General features: G+C 46.2%; 2 long non-coding RNA genes across 2 annotated transcripts; one reads left to right on the top strand and one right to left on the bottom strand.

The window, feature by feature from the left end:
* Nucleotides 1-4,048: 4,048 nt before the first annotated feature.
* On the top strand, nucleotides 4,049-8,288 carry LOC135365989 (uncharacterized). Its single transcript, XR_010414049.1, has 4 exons — nucleotides 4,049-4,182; nucleotides 4,238-4,268; nucleotides 5,775-5,905; nucleotides 8,143-8,288. It is a non-coding gene; the product is annotated as an uncharacterized LOC135365989 (long non-coding RNA).
* A 3,990-nt stretch (nucleotides 8,289-12,278) lies between these two features.
* On the bottom strand, nucleotides 12,279-19,534 carry LOC135365991 (uncharacterized). The gene is made up of 7 exons (XR_010414051.1): nucleotides 18,589-19,534; nucleotides 18,348-18,384; nucleotides 16,438-16,721; nucleotides 16,235-16,292; nucleotides 16,119-16,175; nucleotides 14,470-14,618; nucleotides 12,279-14,387 (listed from the first exon to the last, which is right to left on the bottom strand). It is a non-coding gene; the product is annotated as an uncharacterized LOC135365991 (long non-coding RNA).
* Nucleotides 19,535-19,565: the final 31 nt, after the last annotated feature.

Raw genomic sequence — 19,565 nt, 5'->3', positions numbered from 1 at the left:
ACCCTCGCCGTCGGCGTCGTTTTCCACGCTCGGAGTCGAACGCCATTCAGATTGATATACGCTGATATGATATTGCCACGAATCATCTTCGAAAAACTTCCAGAGCAGGCGATGTGTCTGGAAGCTTCTTCAGCATGCGCCGGGATGAGATGTACCGTTTCGTGCCTGCCCTGGAAGTTTCTCGTAGATGATTCGTGGCATTGCCCCCTCTCAATGCGGACGGCTTCGTCCAGAAAAGCGTCGGTCGTGGCGGGTGGATTCCGGGACTGGGCGCGAAAAATTTCTTCTTTTATGCGCCTCATGAGTCGCTGAACGTTCTTCTCCTCGGATGCTTTGGAGTCAGCTCACCTGAAGAGCCACAACACATCTTCGACGAGGCCAGTAACGCTTTCGTTTGGCAGCTGGATCGTCCCTGGAACAGATGTTCAGCGCGTTCAGCTCGTTGTTCAAAAGCGAACGCCTCACGGAGTTTGCTTTTGAAGACGTCCGAGGACGTGAGCGAAGTCTCCCGGTTCTTGAGCCATGTCTTCGCGGTGCCTTCCCGGGAGAAGTAGACGTTGACGAGCTTCTGGTCGTCACTCCAGTTGTTGAACATGGCGACCCTCTCGTGGTCGACGTCCACGTCGTCGTAAGACTCCCCGCTGAATGTCATGCCGTGCAGGGGCTATGGGCGTGGCAACATGTTGCGCCACTTGGGTGCTGGTCTCCGCAGTCATCTTCTTCTTGCATTTATGGGGTTCCAATGGGCCGAATTCTGCAGGTAGGCCAAGCTTCTGCTTCGTCGCAGTTGGTCTTCCAGGCCGTTCAACAAGGGATGCCCCGCACCTCCACCAGAAATGTCACGTAGCGAAATGGGCCAGCGAGTCGTCGAATAAACAGCCAACGGTTTAAACGGTACTTGGTAACAAAAGCGCAAGAGCTCTCTGAACACAACTGAGTCTAAAGAATGAATGTTCCAGCCTGGAGCGCACAAGCATTTAAGCGTCGCGCCGAAAAGTCTAGAAACAGCACGTGCGTTTGCAGAGAGCACGCGATAGAGAGTTTTAGGCGACCGTTATACTCCACGTGAGCAAGGGCGCGTGCTCGGGAACGTAAACGTGGTTTCCGTGTGTCACATTGGAACGATCGGCTCATCTTTTTGCGTTCCGTCCTCTACGTTGTTTTCGTTGTACAAGACTACATGGCTGCCAGCAACACCTCGTCAACTGTGTCCGAAGTGTAGGCTACGAGAGTGCGCTTCAGTACGAGGGACTACATCTTCTTCTTCTAAGAAGCGGTATACCTTGTACCATTCGAAAACACGAACTTCTGGTCTCTGGATGCTGCCAACCAAGTCCGACTGAGCAGCAGCGCTCGCCATAACGGCGGGTGATAGCGATGAACTCACCGGCAGGGGGTGTCCGTCGTCCTTTCGTTTGTTGGTGGAACAACAAATTAATTTTCAAACGCGAAGAAAACAAAAACAGAGCACGAAAACGTAGTTCAATTAGGCAATTCATTCGGAAAGAGATGCCTAGACAACTTGGGAAGGGTAGTTCATGTTATCGCCGTTGGATGGCAACACAGTTCTTACCGTACCGTTCGTTACGTTGCCTGACGACCTGCTAAAACTCTCTTGCTATCCGTTTCACGGTACAGAACTACGCACTCTGCGTTAACGTCCCATGCGTTACGGAACGGTCTACTAAAACTCTGGAAGCTTCTTGCTTCTTCTTCAGCACGAGCCGGAATGAGATGTACCGTTTCGTTCCTGCCCTGGAAGTTTCTGGAAGATGATTCGTGGCTAGAGTCACTAAATAAGCTACGCTTCAGAGTATCGACACTGAGCCGCCATGTTGTTTCGGATGACCTCCAGCCCCACCTCTATTTTGGCAGTAGAAATAGATGAAGGTGAAGTTCAGCAGTGGAAGCAGTGGAAGAAGAAGTGGAAGCAGAAGTTCAGCAGAGCGCTAAATGGATGGCGCTGGAGGTCATCCGAAACAACATGGCGGCTCAGTGTCGCTACTCTGAAGCGTAGCTTATTTAGTGACTCTATTCGTGGCAATACAGTGAACCCTCGCCATGAACATGACCATGGTCGTTCCCGAAAATTTTGGTCATAATGCGGTATTGTCATATTAGTGGCGGGCACTTGCAGAGGTTTCACTAAATTGTTTCCCAGGAGTATGGTCGTAAAAAGCGTATGTCACATTATCGGGGGTCATATTAACGAAGGTTCACTGTATTTCGCCTATTTTGTACCTTTTCAATCTTCATAATATACGTATGTGTTTATGACACGTGGATCCACCCGATTTTGAGTACAATCAGGACAAAAGGACGTCATTCGGAATGATGGTTGCGTGGGAACGTGCCATGTGGTGAGGCAAGGTTTGAATTTCAAGGGCGTTAGCCGTGACGTTGCCCACCTCTGTGAATCCGGCAACGGCGAGTCCTTTCACCACCACCACCACCACTACCAGAGTTTCAATTAACACCACAAAGGACCAATTACCATAACCATCGGTTTGAACCGTGTACTCGATTATCTTCCTGTGCCAGCCACGAAGCGTTCCAGAATTCTTATACACGACATTCTCGGGTAAACAGAAACCAGGCCGCATCACAACTTTCGGTGCCACGAAGACTTCCGGTCCTTCTAAGACTATAAGGACGCTCGGAAGCAGCCACCATGCAGAATTATAGCTTTCACTTTCCTGACCAGAGTACACTCTTAAAAATGAACTTCACCGCATAGCACGCTCATAGCCAACCATCATCTCGAATGATATCGTTATCGGCCCTGATTTGTTGAAAACGGGAGGCGTACGCCTTTTCTGTGACACTTATGCTGTTCATAATTGTCACAAAAAGGCGTACGCCTCCCGTTTTCAACAAATCAGGACAGATAACGATATCATTCGAGATAATGGTTGGCTAGGAGCGTGCTATGCGGTGAAGTTCATTTTTAAGAGTGTAGCTTGATGGGCTTGTTGGTACATATGACTCGGAGAACAAGGTACTTCTTGTCCTTCGTCCCTGTTTCGACTGCTCCTTGTTCTCCGATTCACTTTCCTGATTTCTTGAAAATGGGAGGCGTACGCCTCTTTGTGGCAATTTGAATTGCCATAAGAAGGCGTATACGGTGCTCTCGCTCTCCTCAAATCAGAAGCGATAACAGTATCAGTCGCCACGGCGGTTGGCGCAGACCGTGTTTCCTGCGAAACCGGATGTCGTTTTGGCAACAAACCGGAAGCAGTGCAGAAGGGCATGTGTAGGAGATAAGGAAGATGACGTCATTCCTTTTCAGGTGCTATATTCTATATGGCCCGCTATTTTTATTATGATTACTATTTTTTATTACTATTAACGCTAATTTTATTATGAGCGCACGCCGTCAAGCTTTAGAAACGAGCTCAAAAGAAAGTAGCTACCGTTGAAAACACATACACCAATTACAGCGCGCTTCTACAGGGTTAGTCTCGCAAACGTTACACATTTTGATCCCATCTTAAAAATAGGAGACGGGGCTTGTCCAACACCAAACTTTGCAGACTGGTAGCCATTGGTCTGAAGTTTCGTTGGAATTTTTTGTGTGCATTATGGTCCCGTAGAAGAAAAATTAAAAAGCAAGCAAAATCTCACTCTATGCATTTTCTATGGCCTATATCACTCAAAAGCCGCCATTTTCTGCTGTGTGCGCTTCACTTTTATTTCACCGCACACAGGTGGCACCAGCATACAGAACAAGAGGATTGGTGCATAACGTCAGAATCTGCATGTCACATCGTTGCAGGCAGCGCTACCTGTGTGAAGTGATGTGAACGTGAAGCAGACACAAGAAAAAATGGCAGTGTTTGTGTGAGATAGGCCATTGAAAATGCATGGGGCGAGATTTTGGTTTATTTTTAATTTTCTTTCTACATGACCATAGCGCTTACAAAAAATTCAAATGAAACTTCAGATAAATGGCTATCAGTCTGCAAAGTTTGGGATGGGCCAAATGTAGTCTTCTATTTTTACAATGCGTTCGAAATGTGTAACGTTTGCTAGAATAACCCTGTAGTTGTAAAGCTGAGCCCTTTCATTAGTCGCAGCTGTTTGGAGTAATTAGGACGCGACCATTTGCTCTGTGGTTTCAACCGTCATTCTTCAAACACTCGTTAGGAAGAAAAGTGGTTGCCGGACGTTCTCCCTATATAGGTAAGAACAAATATGAAACACTTAGAATCTCTGACGTGTTTCATGAATTTCAGAGTAATTTGAAGCACCCGCACCGCCAACGATCGGTAAGGAATCACGTACTCCTGACCAGCAACATAAATTCCAAATTATACGACATATTCCTAGCTCAGTCGCGATTTTGTACGATACATGAACGAGTTGTTTAGCCCTTCGTCGTTTCATTTAGAAAAAAAATTTACAAAAGCCAGTCGCTGTTACCACATCGTATTCTATCCATGGGCGTACCTTTAGGGGGGGGGGGGCAACGGAGGGGCCGTGCTACACATCTGGAGCTTCAAGGTCACACTCTAAAGACAGAACTTCACCGCATAGCACGCTGTGCGCCAACCATTGCCAAGAATGATAGGGATTCGAAGAGAGGTGGGCGTACGCCTTCTTGTGGCAGTTTGGATATATGAAAATTGCCACAAAAAGGCGTACACTCTTAAAAATGAACTTCACCGCAAAGCACGCTCCTAGCCAACCATAATCTCTGATGATACCGTTATCTGCCGTGATTCGCTGAAAACGGGAGGCGTACGCCTTTTTGTGACAATTATGAACAGCATAAGTGTAGACAGAGCTTTTGTAGACAGAGTCTACTCACACCATGGTCTACGTCGGGAAGGTTGCCGATACATATCTCTGGCATTTCTAATGCTTCGATGCAGATTTTCTCGGTGCTGTATACTGCGATCGTAATGGGACTATCATTCTACGGAGCAGCGATTCGGTGCCCTTGTTTGTTACTGTATAGATCTTCAAATGTTCCTTTCCATCCGTTGGCAACTGTCCCTTCCTGGCCAAAGACCGCGCAATAAAACTTCTCCTGCTCCACCATCTATAAGAATACGTACCCATTTCTCTTCAACTCCTGTTGTACATATACCGTGTATTCACACGAGCGATATTCCCCAGGAAGTGGAAGATGCGAAAAACGTCATAGCTTTCTGCTGTCAATTGAGCGCGGGCGCTCAACGTCGTGTCTTCACGTACACTGCTAACCGTGGGGAATATCCTGCTACAGAGCCACAAGACATTCCGTAGCAGACGACAGGAAAACACGCTGACGGTGTCGTCTGCTAAGTGTCGTCTGCTAAATGCGCAGTGCGGCACGCCCGATATTCTGCACCGTGTGAATGCTCACATAACCCGGGACGGAACTCCGTCTCTGTAAGCGGTGTTTTTGCTTTTTCTTCCACTAGAATATTCCATGAGGATGTCGCTCGTGTGAATACACGGATAATGACATACGTATTCAGTCTGCAGCAGAACTACATCTTGTCGAGGGCGCCGTTGCCATATCCCGTAGGGGACAAACATATACCGGCAGGTCTTGCTCTTGAGTTAATTGCTGCCTTGATGACAGAGTACTGCAACACGATCGACAGAACTTAGCCATATGGAACTGCTTCCCACAGCCGTCAAACTAACGGTATCCTTTCCTTCCGCCAGGAGTAAACCTTCGCGCTTTAGTGTCCCTTTAACGCTTCGCAGTTTCGAGGAAGAGACACACTGTCCGTCTGGGGTGGAAATGCTAACGTTCCTTTTATTTTCTTCTCTCGTGACAGTAAAAGAGAACATGCTGTTCGTGTGGAGTCTAACCCTGGTTCTGGCGGCGGCTACTGTGGTGCCAATGGCAATGGGCTTCCCTCAGGGCCCAGTTGTTGCACGCCAGAAATGTGTTCCGAATGGATGGAAGGTATGCTCAGACTCTTGCGTAAATGCTCACCTCTCGTATTTTTCCTCGGGACGCTCAAGTGCAAAAATTGCTCTGCAGTAAACTCCGCCCCTCTCTCTCTCTGTTTCTCAAGAAGGCCGACAGTGCTGAGCTCAACACGAAGAACAGAACTTAGTATTGCCCACTAATGGCCTCTGCACTCTGAAAAATGAACTTCACCGCATAGCACGCTCCTAACTAACCATCATCTCAAATGATATCGTTATCTGCCCTGATTTGTTGAAAACGGGAGGCGTACGCCTTTTCTGTGACAATTATGAACAGCATAAGTGTCACAAAAAAGGCGTACACCTCCCGTTTTCAACAAATCAGGGCAGATAACGATATCATTCGAGATAATGGTTGGCTAGGAGCGTGCTATGCGGTGAAGTTCATTTTTAAGAGTGTGGGATTAATAAATGAAATGAAATGAAAGAACTTCACCGCATGCCACCCTCAGCTCCGACCACTGCCACTATTCATAAGTGTTATCGCTTCTGATTCGAAGAGAGAGGGGGTGTACGCCTTTTTGTGTGTGAATTTGAATATATGATATTAAGGCGTACGCCCAACATCTCTCTCTCTCTGTTTCCTCGCATCAGAAGCGCTAACCATATCAATCATGGAACGGTTAGCGTACACGGCGTACGCCTTTTGTGACAATTAACATTTCTGCATAAGTGTCACAAAAAGCCGTACGCCTCCCGTTTTCAACAAATCAGGGGAAAGATCGATGTCACTCCGGCGGATGGTTGGCTAGGAGCGTGCTGTGTTATGAAGTTAATTTTTAAGAGTGTACACTCTTAAAAATGAACTTCACCACATAGCACGTTCCTAGCCAACCATCATCCCGACTGACGACGTTCTCGGCCTTGATTTGTTGAGAACGAGAGGCGGAGCCTATTTTGTGCTCATTATGCACGGCACAGAATAGGCTCCGCCTCTCGTTTTCAACAAATCAAGGGCGAGAAAGTTGTCATTCGGGATGATGGTTGGCTAGAAACGTGCTATGCGGCGAAGTTCATTTTTAAGAGTGTACATTGTTAAAATATAACTTCTCCACATAGCACGCTCCTGGCCAACCACAACTCCGAATGATATTCATTCTGTGTCATAAGGGGGAGGAGCCTATCTGGGACATGCAAAATGTGTACCTGACAGGCGCCTCCTCCCATTTGCGGCCAATTGGGACACAGAATGATGGTTGGCTTGGAGCGTGCTATGTGGTGAAGGTCTGTTCTAACAGTGGAGAGCGTATAGTGCTATACAGGGTGTTTCACGAAAATCCCCCGACTGAATTTTCCTTCCTTCCCTTTCTTTTTCTTAATAAACATATCCCCCCACCCCGACTGAATAATTTGTGAACGGGTGGCGCTATCGAAGAAATTTCTTTTTGGTAAAGATCCTTGGGACATCGACCATGAACTGAGTAGTGGGCGGCTCATTTGCATGCGCTCATTAATTAGATAAACATCTTAACTTTTAACCTTTACTTCGCACGTTTACCGAGCTTCTGTTTTATGCATCGGGACCTTCAGCGAAACGTATTGCAAGACAAAAACCGCATCGACACTTAGTGATGTTTTCGAGAAATTAATCGGTTTCAGTTTACATATTTCTTGCTCGGAGCAGTGCCCCAATGCGCTCTTTGGACCAACTATCCGCCTGTCAGTTTCGTGTTCATCCGCCTAGCCCCTTACTCCGAGTCATATCACGGACGTCGTCTTGACGTGGATTCCAGGACACCCTGGCCTCTCTATCAACGAGTTGGCTGATAACCTGGCCAAGGCATCCCTCGCTGGGTCATTCACCGACCTCTTACCTCCATTGCCCGCAGTAACTCGGGCCAGATACAGGAGGCTGCTGGTGCTGTCTCTCCGTACTGAACTCGGAGCTGTTCTCTGTCTCCCATACACCCAGCATGCACCTTGACTATGGTCAAGTTTCTATTGTCCAAACAGTCTAGAACATACTTTAATGGCAGCTCCTTGGGGAGAATATCCTGTGCGGTGCATGATGATGTGCTACACGAGAACCTTACGCGCTTTAGTGCCTTGAAGCGTTTATTGCTATATATGTACTGTAACTATGCATTCAGTTCCAGTAAGTTATACAGCATCGTAATCACGTTTTGTCTTTAGTACACTATATTGAAGTAGTGCATGCCTACACATGTGCGTTCCCTTTTGCTGTATCGCTAATTACTGTGCCCTACGCAGTGCGCATGGGACGCTGAGTGTTGCCACGGTCATTGCCATGGGAGGGAATCGGGGCTATACGTCCCGCTATGCCATGCATTGTGATGAGGAAGATGGAAGATTTTCCTCACTTGAAGTCGGCAAATAAAGAGATTCGGAGACGAGGAGATCTTTTTCTTGTGCGTTGGGTGGATATACGAGATGCTGGGAAATTGACAGTTCCCTCTTTACGCACGTGACATCCAAGTGACACCACCACAGCCTTCGCGCCCGTCGACGTGACGTAACCATTAAGAGTCAGCCAATCAGGATCCTGTATTCAACGACCGTAGCCAATCACGAACGTACTTTCAGAGGTCGTGGCCATGAAGAAAAACGACTGTCCTATCTGAGAGTTGTGAGTGAACGTCCCCGCGCGCGTACTATAAGTCCAGACTTGTACATATTTGGAGTATTGTATTTAAAATACTGTATTTTAAATACAATTTGCGGTATTTTGGTACTCTACTCAATACTTTCGGTTTTGTGTATTTGTACTCTATTTAAAATACATTTTATGGTATTTTCTACTCAATACTCTAATTACATATTTTGGATCCCTCTCAAATTTGGAGCCCTGTCAAACTTTCTGTGTCTCGTCTTTCCATTATCTTGCTTGTTCTATGAAAATTTCCCGAGTCCCTTGGACTTGACCCCGACATTGGCCCTTCTTGGAAGTCCCCATTTAAAGATCTTGCCCCGTGTGTACTAATCCTCGGCGAATGAGGGTTCTATTATGTGTGCCCTGACGCGGTAACGCCGAATTCTGACCTCGCCGGGCAGAAGTTTGCTTTGTTCTGGGTCACATGTGCTTAGTGGTGTTATGTGGTATCTCTTTGTCATCTTTTTGGGACTTGTGTTTAGATGACTCCTATCACACAGGGGCGGCTTGCGTAGTACGCGGGCTTTAGGTGATTCATGTCACATAGCGGCGACTTGCCGCGTTGACCAGTGACCGGTGACGTTTTGCGTTCAAAGATAAATAGTATCTTAATTGTATTTCAAATACTTTTTGAAGTATTTCGTACTCTATCTTGATTACTTTAATTTTCACATACTTATACTCTATCTTAATTACATTCTAACGTCAGTATTTATTATCTTAGCTTAAATACATTTTTGAGTATCTTGTACATGTCTGTATAAGTCGCAGTACTTGGAAATGAAGCGCTGCACGGTCTCAATCTTTGCCAAAAGTGATTTTCTGGAAAGCGTCTTGCGCTTTTTGTCTAAATATTTAGGTCTCCAGGTTCCAGGTGAGCTGCAATCGTTTGCGGGTTCTTGAATTCGAAGAACAGTGAATCGCAGTAGCAGACGAATGCTGTATGTTGTATGTATTTGTCCTTTCTATGTTGCTCCAGCATGAGAACATCAGTTCTCTCTTGCTCTCTGATCATATATGTTCACGTAGCGAAGGAGGGAAATGAGGCAATGCGCAGGCTTTTTCTATCTAGGTGGTGTTGATTCTTCCATGACGTATGACGTCAGAAGTGTTGCTTCCAGCGCCCTCTTGCTTCACAGAGGCAAAACGCTCACTTCGTCCTAGTAATACGTTTCAATGAAGCCCGCCCACTTTTGGAACGCGACATTCCCTTTATGTTTCTAACACCCCAAAGACAATCTTTTTAGTGATTTTGTTGCGGAGTCCTACTTTAAACAAGGCTTCAAACAACATAAGGGCCGTGAAAGGATATCTGACAGGCCCATGATATTTTTAATTTGTTCCCCTGTACTAAAGCATTCACTCTGTGGAATATAAGGATGAAATAGCGAATATATTCTATATTAACCACCGCCGTGAAGGGCAGCTGCTACGGCCCGCCTCCGAGGCGAACTGGCCGTGACATCATATACAGGACATGTTGCCGATTCGTAGACGGGCTTTTGTGAGCAAACTGCAAAATTTGCGAACAGGCTTGCATACTTCGCCGTGAAATATGTTTTAACTTGACCTGGAGGCAAGATTGTATCTAACCGTTGACACAGAATCCTACGAGAAATGTAATTATGGCCGTCGACTGTCAACATGGTGGTTATCGAAGAACGTTTTCCCCTTTGAACTTCTTCTTCGTCAGAACATACCTCCGCAGGTGACATTTTACGAGCTGCTGAGTACCGAACGATCCATAGACGCTGTGTGTGTCGTATAGTCTCTTCCTTCATTGCTGACAATTTGCCTTTCGCATTATTTAAAACACGGCAGTCGTCAGAAGAAGCCGGATGCCGGCGTAGCGTAGTGGTTAGCGCACTCGTCCGGCAATCAAAAAGGTGCGTGGTTCTATCCCCGCCGCTGTCAGGCTCACGCGGCGACAAGATGGCGCCGGCAGTGCGCCATTTTGTGCGCGCGCCGAGCATGTTTCGCTGAACAGCCGCTATAGGACACGACGCGAGTGTTAAAAAGGTCCACTGCGGACGTCCGTCGCGGGACATGTGCGTGTTCTTCCCGGGAAGTTCAGTTCCAATTTTGTACACCTTCCGAGAGGCGAGAGTTTGTGTTGAATTCCAATGGCAGAGTCGGAGCAAGTGGCAGGCTCCGCAGTGGAGCGGCTTGATCTGGCCTAGAGCAAGTGATCCGAATCTGCGACTGGAACACTTCCGCACAACTTGGAGTTAGCGCTGGGTAACCTCCCATGGTGGATGGCGGCCAGAGACGGAGGAAGAAGATGAAGATGCTCATGTTCCATTATAACGCCATGTTTTGCAACATCAAGGTCCTCCTAATCTCCCAACGTTGCCCTGGTAATGTCTGATTCTCGCTTCCTTCATGAAACAAAATCGCCAACGTACGATGCGAAATACTAGTCACGGCGAAGACGCGTTGCAAAGCAGCCATGTTGGCGAAATAGAGACAGGAAATAGGAAGCACGAGCGACAAGTGACACGTCACGTAGAGTTCCGGTTGAATCTGCCTATTTTGGCGGAGCAGTCTGGGTTGCTCCCTGGAGCGACCTTGGCTCGAATGCAGCTCCGAAGCTCCCATTGGAAGACTCCAGAACTGTTCTCAATCTGCCATTCGAACAGACTTGCTCTCGGCGGAGCAACAAAACTTGCTCCGGAGGCGCTCCGAATCTGCCATTGGAATTCAACACAAGGCATTCGATTGCCTCGCCCAACACTGACGGGTGCCCGCCTTCAGGCATTTTGGACTCTCTTTACTTCGCGGGAAGTCATTCTTTCGGTATGACGCAAGTGGTTCGCACTTACATTGAGATTCTTCCTTTGAATTTTCGCGGATAAAAAATTATCGATACGTGTGCGGTCCAGAAGCGACTTCAAAGTGCCACTCCGAACTCGGGGGAAAAAAGCGCTTACTTTATTCAGTCCATGAAAAGAAAGTGTCCCAAGGATTTCAACCCTGTTTACGACAGCTGTGCATTTCTATAGATTTACTGAAGGTTCTGAGCCTCCACAAGCTTCGATGACGCGCAAAACGTGTGACGTAATAATAAGTCCACAGATTGCAATGTCATGTTCTGGAGAGGGCACTGGCTCCTAACAACGACGCCGCCGTCCGGAGAGGGTAACGTTGTGGAGAAGTCACGTGACGCTGATCGAAAGAGGGGAGAATGGGAGAGACGTCTTCTCCCTCCTTTGCGTTTTCTCGAAGGCCGGAGCGGTCGGATGATATCTCACGTGGGGCTCCGCTAACAGAGTGCAAAGAGCGGCCCCGCAAGACGCCAAAGGCAACAACGTTGCCAGATGACAGCCGGGGTTGATCGATCGTCTACTAGGCTGTTTGCAGCCCATGACTTCACAGTAAATCCTTTTACACCTTTATTCGCTCAAGTGTATTCCGACAGGTGTATGCTTATAAAAACTCTTTTCCTGTCAGACCGAAGCAAAGGGTGCATAAAGGGCATTACTAAAGGTGCAATATCGACATACACTATATTTTACCCAATGTCGATCATTATGCGTGTAAAGTGAGGTGTTCAAAAGAGGCGTTCATGTTCACTACACAATTTTTACACCCCATTTGAACTGGGAATATGGTGTTAAAAACTATGTTCTAATTCGTGAAAGAAAAATTATGCTGGTTATACGCAGCTCTGCTCAGCAAGCAACTATACATTATAGACGATAACCTGAGTTAAAAACACAGTACAACTGAACAGGCATCGAGACGTCACAGTAAGTTTTATTTTGTTGTTACATCAAGCCAGTGTGTGTGAGTTTCCTGAAAAATGAACACATTGTGCTCTGAAATTGTAGTCACAGTGGTAGCGCCCGTAACTGCAAATATTAGAACGGTGAATCTCGAAACTGTAATCACATTCAGAGTTCCGGCACTGATCTGTAACCGTAACCGAACCGGCAATCGTTTTGCTTTCAGTCCCCGACTCAAAATTCTACAAATGCATGCTGTGCTAGGCAGTTCCTTAGAATCAGCAACGTAATCCAGAACGGTATCAAACTGTATCAAAAACAACTACAGCACTGTCTCACTTTCACATTCACTACAGTTCAGATATTCAGAGAACTAGTTATCTGGACTACATTCTCGGGAACGAACCAGCACCCATTCGATTTTGTGTCGGATTTCCGGAATTCATTATCGTATCCGGACAGCAAGTATGGGGAACAATCTTCGAGGACCTAGATCATTCTGTTTCGCTTATCCGGAAAAGTCCATCGCATCCATCTCGCATCGACCACGAACTCAAAGTCGCCCACTTAAAATGTAACACTCAATCATTTTCAAATTCCTTTTTCCCCCCAAGACTGCCATTGATTGGAATAACCTCCCGCCACACATCGTTACCATAACTGCCCTGTCTCAATTTCGTAATTCTATTTCAAGTTAATAAATCTTGCGTCATTTATGATACCTTGCGTAACCTACTTGTGTAACGTTGTTGTCGTTTCCATTTGTTGTTGCTGTTTTACTGCCTTTTTTTTCTATGTATTATCTTTTTCCTCACTTCCTGTAACCCACTCCTCCCATGTAACGCCCGTATGGGACTTTTGGGAGCTCAATAAATTGATTGATTAACTGATTAAAAAGTCTCAACGTCCTCTGTCCCTGGCATGTGCTGTGTTCGCATTATTCTGGAAAAGGTTCACATCTTACTGGGCCTTTTGTGCTTTCTGTTTGACTCCCCTTTCTTCAGGGGTCACTCCCTTTTGGTATGTGCGAGCACACGGTAGAGATGGCAGACGATAAGCGGAAAAGATGCCCTGTGTCCATCAGACACAAGAAATCCACACATGAACATCAATGTCCAGGTCGTCCGAAAACATTGCCTTCTCTTTTTGCCCATGCCAAAGGAGTTTGCAAAAAGACAAAAACATGCGCACGGGACCAACTTTCTGTGACACGACCCTTCTTGGAACAGCAGGATTACGCAGCGGGTGCCATGGCTGTTACAAAAATTTTTGTCAAACGTGTGCTATTTGAAGCGGCTAATTTCCCGTTAGTTTTTTAAGAACGATCTTTTCCTTGTTTTCTTTTCTGGAGCTATAAAGAGGTCTCCCAAATTTTTTCCTGGAAGTTTGCTTGGTTCGGTTACCTGGAAATTCGTAATCCGGACGAAAAAGCGCGACTCCCGAGGTGTCCGTATAATCGAGACACGACTAGAGATGCAAGATTTCCGGAAATTTCGAATCGCTCAAAAAAAAAAAAAAGTTTTTTTTTCAGAAAAATTGAAATAAATGTGGTTACTGCTGATTCGAAGCATTGCCGGCGAAACCACAGCATACAATGAGCTAGAAGCTTTAGTAGTGTTCATCCTCTAGGCATAAATGCTGAGCAGAGCATCCCATGAGACTGCTGTCTACTCAGCGACAGGTAGTTATAACAACCTGTCCACTACGACATTACGTGAACGCGATGGCGATCGCCTGGTGCGGCCAGACGGAGCTCTAAGTTGGTGTTTGTTGGCGGATTAGAGGCACCTAAGGCACTGTTGGCGGGTTGGAATGCATCAAAGGCACGAAAATTTACATTTTTGAATTTTGTCGCTTGGAAATTTTGGGCTCTTTTTCTGGAGACGACGAAGAAAAAACCCGAAGAAAACTGTTTTTTTCCCCCAAAATTTCCTGAGGGTTTTTCCGGGTCTTCGCATCTCTAGACATGACTGTATGTGCATGCTGGTAGCTTCATAACGCAATGCTAGTCTGTGCATAAGACATCGTAGCCCTGAAAAGAGCCTTTTTTTTCTTTTTTCCGTCATAGTTTCCGTGGCTTTTGAGGTGTGTGATGCAGATTGAAGCCTCACTCCTAGAACCTAAAAATAAAAATGCACAATATAACAACATCAAGCCACAACAGTATGCGAGCAACATCTGGTAGGACAAGTGTTCACAAACCTTGCGTGGTGCTTCTGGATTGCTTCCGCAAGGGTTTTTCCTCTCACCATACGCTGATGATAGTGGCGGCACAGTTCCCGCAGGCCCAGGCTCCCTTCGGTGCTCTCGGATACGTATCAGCATCTTGGTAATCAGGGCTAATGCATAGCCTGTTGATATGAAGATGGGAGTTGGCATGAAAACTATCTAATCAAAGCACATATTTCCCGTTATACGAGCTCCCCTTAAAAGCAGCTACGTTTCACAATATGGGCACACTACAGGCACATCAGTCATCATTGGGTTCTCGATTTAGGCCTAAATTAATACTTAAGCAGTGCTTGACTGAACGAAAGTTCACTGTACGTAGTGCTCCCTGTTCTACAGTGGGTTTGATGAGACTCTCTTGGCTGAATACCGTATAAACTGGACCATAAGGGCAAGGTACTTTTCACAAAACACAAAAAGAAGAAAAAAAAAACAAGTTGCAAAAATCTGCCTCATCTTATATACTAGTCGGTAGGCGAAAATGAGGCTCCATCTGGCAACACATGCACTCTCCCCTAACCCCCACTCGTGTGAATACACAGTTACAGCTGGAAAGAGCAGCCGCATCTGCATTCAGGAATACTGAATGAGATTTAGTCACTGTTGCCATCTTGATCAACTCAAACATACTAAGAGCTTTCCGGTGCGCTGTGCTTTTGCCCCCCCCCCCCCATCAGGAGAATCGTGGATTTGGGCTGGAAGGCCGACCAAGATTTACATTTCTTGCATTATTGTTCGCGCAGAGCCTTAGATATGTTGTATAAAATATTTCATTTCATTTTTAATACCGTAAGCACCCGGTATAGGGTATTACAATAGGGGGGTACATGCAGACGAATGAAACTCTATGAAAATAAACACTTGTATATGAAAAACAAGAAAGCAAGAAACGAAAGGACAAGCGAAAAGAATATGTCTGGCGCAGCGAAAAACTCCAATACATTATGTGCAATCCGATGCTATAACAATATGGATTTTGCATTCTCTTCAAAAACACACCACATCAGCTTGACATCTTATCGTTTCGGGGAGGGCATTTTAGTCGGAGATAGCTGATACTAATGGAGAAAAAACTGAAGCGAATAGTTAAGGCCATGGGCATGCTGAATTGCGTGGAGAGTCTCGTGTGATAGAATGGTTTGTTTGTGCTCACAAGGGATTGGGACCCTGAACTCTGATTTTCCAGTTTTAGTAAAGAAAAAAACTTACAAATTGAAGAAAAAACAAAGCCGGTGAAACCTTCCTTCGTAAATGTAAATGTGGTAATTCGAGTCTACTTTTGAGGTCGTTCACACTTGTCGAGTGTAGAGTAATCACGAAATACAAATCTTGCGGCTCTGTTTTGAATCATTTCAATTTGTTCGATGAGGTACTTTTGATTGAGGGTTCCAGGTGATGGAGGCATATTCTAAACAAGGGCGGACAAGTGTTGTATATGCTAAACGTTTAATCTCTGGTGATGCTAAGTAAAGACGTCGTCTAAGGAAGCCTAACTTGGAGTTGGCCGTAATAGAATTAATGTGACCGTTCCACGAGAGATCGCTACTAAATGTAACTCCCAGGTATTTAAAGGAAGCGGTTTTCTCAAGGAGAAATATTTATATGAGAGACATTTCACTTACAGTTGATGCCTACGACACTTTGGAAGCCCTCATTGCTGCGACTTCTCCTATCCGTCACTGGGAGAAAAGAAATCAAGTTTTCTGAGTTTCTATTCACCACATGGTCCCAAGCTTACCCTTCGAGCCCTTTGTGTGAGCTTCCTGCTGTTGCAGACGACTGGAACGTCAGATGGGCTGCACACAGAAGAGAAACGGATTCACTTGCCTTCATCACAAATGCTTTCATCCATGTTGACACATAGCATTACACACAGCACCACTACTCTCCAGAGATAACAACAAAACTAATTACGTGTCAAAAAGCATGTGCTGCCCGTACCACGTGAATACACCTGCGGTGTTCAAGTCCACAGACGCTGGAGTGGGAGGCACGGACATTGCAGCCAGGGGGCGATGTCGAAGGGCTGCCGTGTTCCAGTGAGGCATCACTAACCTGTGCTACGTCCACATGACACAGCAAATCCTCTGCAGAGAAAACCTACGCACTGCCCTCTTGACATTCAGCCTTAACTTCTGACGGTGCAAAGGAGATTGTCCTGGTGGGCGGGAGGGTCGTGCTCGTCTGAGTTCCCCTGCTTTGCATCACGATGCAGGTTTGAGTGGCTGCGCACACGGAAGAGAAAAATATAGACGGTTAAAAACGAGACATAAAAGTAATGTTGAGCATGCGTTTCTAGTTGCAGCATTAAAGGAGCATGAACTGCTTCCTCAATTTCAAGCAATAGTTTGTACTTCAGCTTGCCCGACTATTTTTGTACAAGCGGTGGATGTCCCAAGAGATGCTTGTTTCAAAAGTTGATCATCATCATCATTCTACACGTTTTCACAGGAGCTGTTGCCGTCGTCTGCTAAGGTACCTCTTATGTCCACAACTGTGCATTCAAAATGCAAATTTCCATTGTCCAATCATGATGTAGATCTCATGGGCCAATGAGTGGCGCCCCTAGAGGATCGTGCAGACTGGCTTCTCGTAGGGGTTGCCAATTACGACAAGGTCGTTATAATCTAGCGGGTCATGCGTGGAACATACATCTTTTTACTGCATCATACAAGCATGCTACCTTCAGGAACCATCACGCAACATATATCAGTTTGGAAGCCCAAATTTACTGAGAAAACTGCTCCGCAAGACAGAGCGCAGCGGCTCTTCACGTCTCGTGACGTCAGGTGGCAGTCTGTTTTTCATTCACAAACATATTTGCGCAGCACAAGTCTATGTGTTTTCGGGCATTGTTGCCAAGTGTGGCAGTGGGAACAGCTGTCTGCGATTTCTTAATTGCCATCTTTCCGCCTCCAAGGTACAGTTTCAGCAGCACCGAAGCATACACAAAGCCGTGTTCGCTGACTGTCTGATAGAGATGCAAAGGCTTCAGGGGAGCACATCCAGAACGTAGAAAAGAAAAAAAGAATAACTTAGCAAACCAAAAAGTAATGTCTACTCTCATCATGAATAAAATATTCGTTGCTCCATTTTCGTGGGACAAGCTGCATTGCTGTAGGCTCTGATGAATGACAATCCGGAGGTTGCGCCATATAGACTTCCTCGTCAAGTCGTCCATGAAGATATGGCGTCTTGACATTAAGGTGTCTCAATTACCTTTTCAAGTGCCTCATCATTTGCCAGAGCCAGCAGAGTCCTGAGACTCGTTAACTCGACCACTGGCAAGAAAGTTTCGAAGTAGTCAACGCCGTACACCCGCGATATTCCCACGGCAACAAGCCTAGCCTTAAATTTGTCAACGTTGTCGGTGGGTCCTGTTTTTGCACAGTACACGCACTTTGATTTAACGACTTTCATTCTAGGTTCCTGAGGAAACAGTTCCCAGGTGTTAAGTGCACGTTGAGGTTGTATTTCGACCTCCCCGACCTGAAAAAAAAGACCGCTTTACCCGGCCCAAGCAGTGCTCTACTGTTAAGGTGCTAGTGTGTAACTCGCATGCGAAACTCTGCCCCCACCATGTCCTTTTTATGCTTATTTTGTCCAGAATTGCACAATTTCATTGTTTGAGCTATCATATAATGAACTGCATGCATGCCATCTTCGGATTAATGTTACTGTCATGTACACAGGATGTAAACACTTGCATCATTTGTAGAGGCTGATACTCCTGCATAAGCAGGCTTCACAAGACGAGCATTCTCTGTGACTCGGAATTCACGTGTTTTATCGTACAACACAGACATATCCATATTTTCGAAAAAAAAAAAAAAAAATTGTCGCGTACTCACCAGCTGAAGCAGATTCAATTATGCTGCTTGACTCCACCTGTGATAGAAATTGAGTACTTCATGTAGGACAATAAGACAAAATGCTTACATATCAAAGCGCAATGCCAACTGGCGCTATACTATTGAAAAGCTGCTTCTCTGGATCACAAATACTGTGATCCAGTACACTGCGACCTGGATCACATCTTCTGTGAATAGCACTGAATTTGAATATCGCAGCTGGAAAAGAGTGAATGCTCACCTGCTCGTCCGGCATGTCGGTGGTTCCTATTTGAAACAATGAGGGCATTGCATTGGGCTTCAGTCGCTTTCTTTTTCTAGCCAGCCCCATACGGACTTTCAATATTTCGGCCTCCAGATACGCTTCATCGGCAAAATGCAAGGAACAAATGTGCCGAACGTGCAAATCTGCTGCTACGATAGAAAAGCTGTCCGCGATTACGGCTTCCCACTTTCGCTTCGTGGCGCTGTCCTTAGGTCCGTGAAACGTCAATTCTGGGTTTGTCCCAGACGACTTTTTGCAGCCAGGAACGCGACACCTCGTTCCCACACTCCGTGACATGCTGCTATTGAGCGAAACCGCGAAACTCACACAGCACGCAGCCAGTCACAGCACTCTGAGCAGCAAACTAATAACAGGCCTCCAACAAAGTACAACCAGTACAACAGTGCAACCAGTACAACGCACAACAACAACAACAACCTCCCAGCTTTCCAAATTCCAAACAGAAAATGGGAGAGCACTGGAACAGGAGCGCCGCCCTCGCATTGCATTTGGGCCATTGGCGCATTGGTCACATTAGCTTTTGCGTCATGAAAAAAAAAGAAGAAAACACGTTCATTCAAAACATGAGCATTTTTCAGCAGAGAAAATTGGTGAAATGGATTGTATAATGGTGCCAAGCAGTCTCGTAGCCGTAACCGTAACCGCCGTAACCCCCACCCCGCACCTACGCTGCATACCTGCTGCCACTGCCGGAAGCTCACTGTGATAGGTTTCTTTCTTTTTCATATGCATGACCTACTACCTACTACTATACTAGAGACCTGGACAGCCGCAATGCTCCCAGCACCGGGGTAGTAGTTCTGGCAATCGCCGCTTGGCTATGGGATTTGGCGCTAGCTCGCACTATTCGTTACCACGTGACTTGTCGAAACCGCGGCGATGTATGGTAGGCTGTGTTGACAACGACGAAGCAGTATAAGTATAAGAGAGAT

This window comes from Ornithodoros turicata, chromosome 8 (genome assembly GCF_037126465.1).
Source record: "Ornithodoros turicata isolate Travis chromosome 8, ASM3712646v1, whole genome shotgun sequence".
NCBI lineage: Eukaryota > Metazoa > Arthropoda > Arachnida > Ixodida > Argasidae > Ornithodoros > Ornithodoros turicata.
The sequence above is the reverse complement of the archived record's forward strand: the minus strand, read 5'-3'. Positions and strand labels throughout refer to the sequence as shown.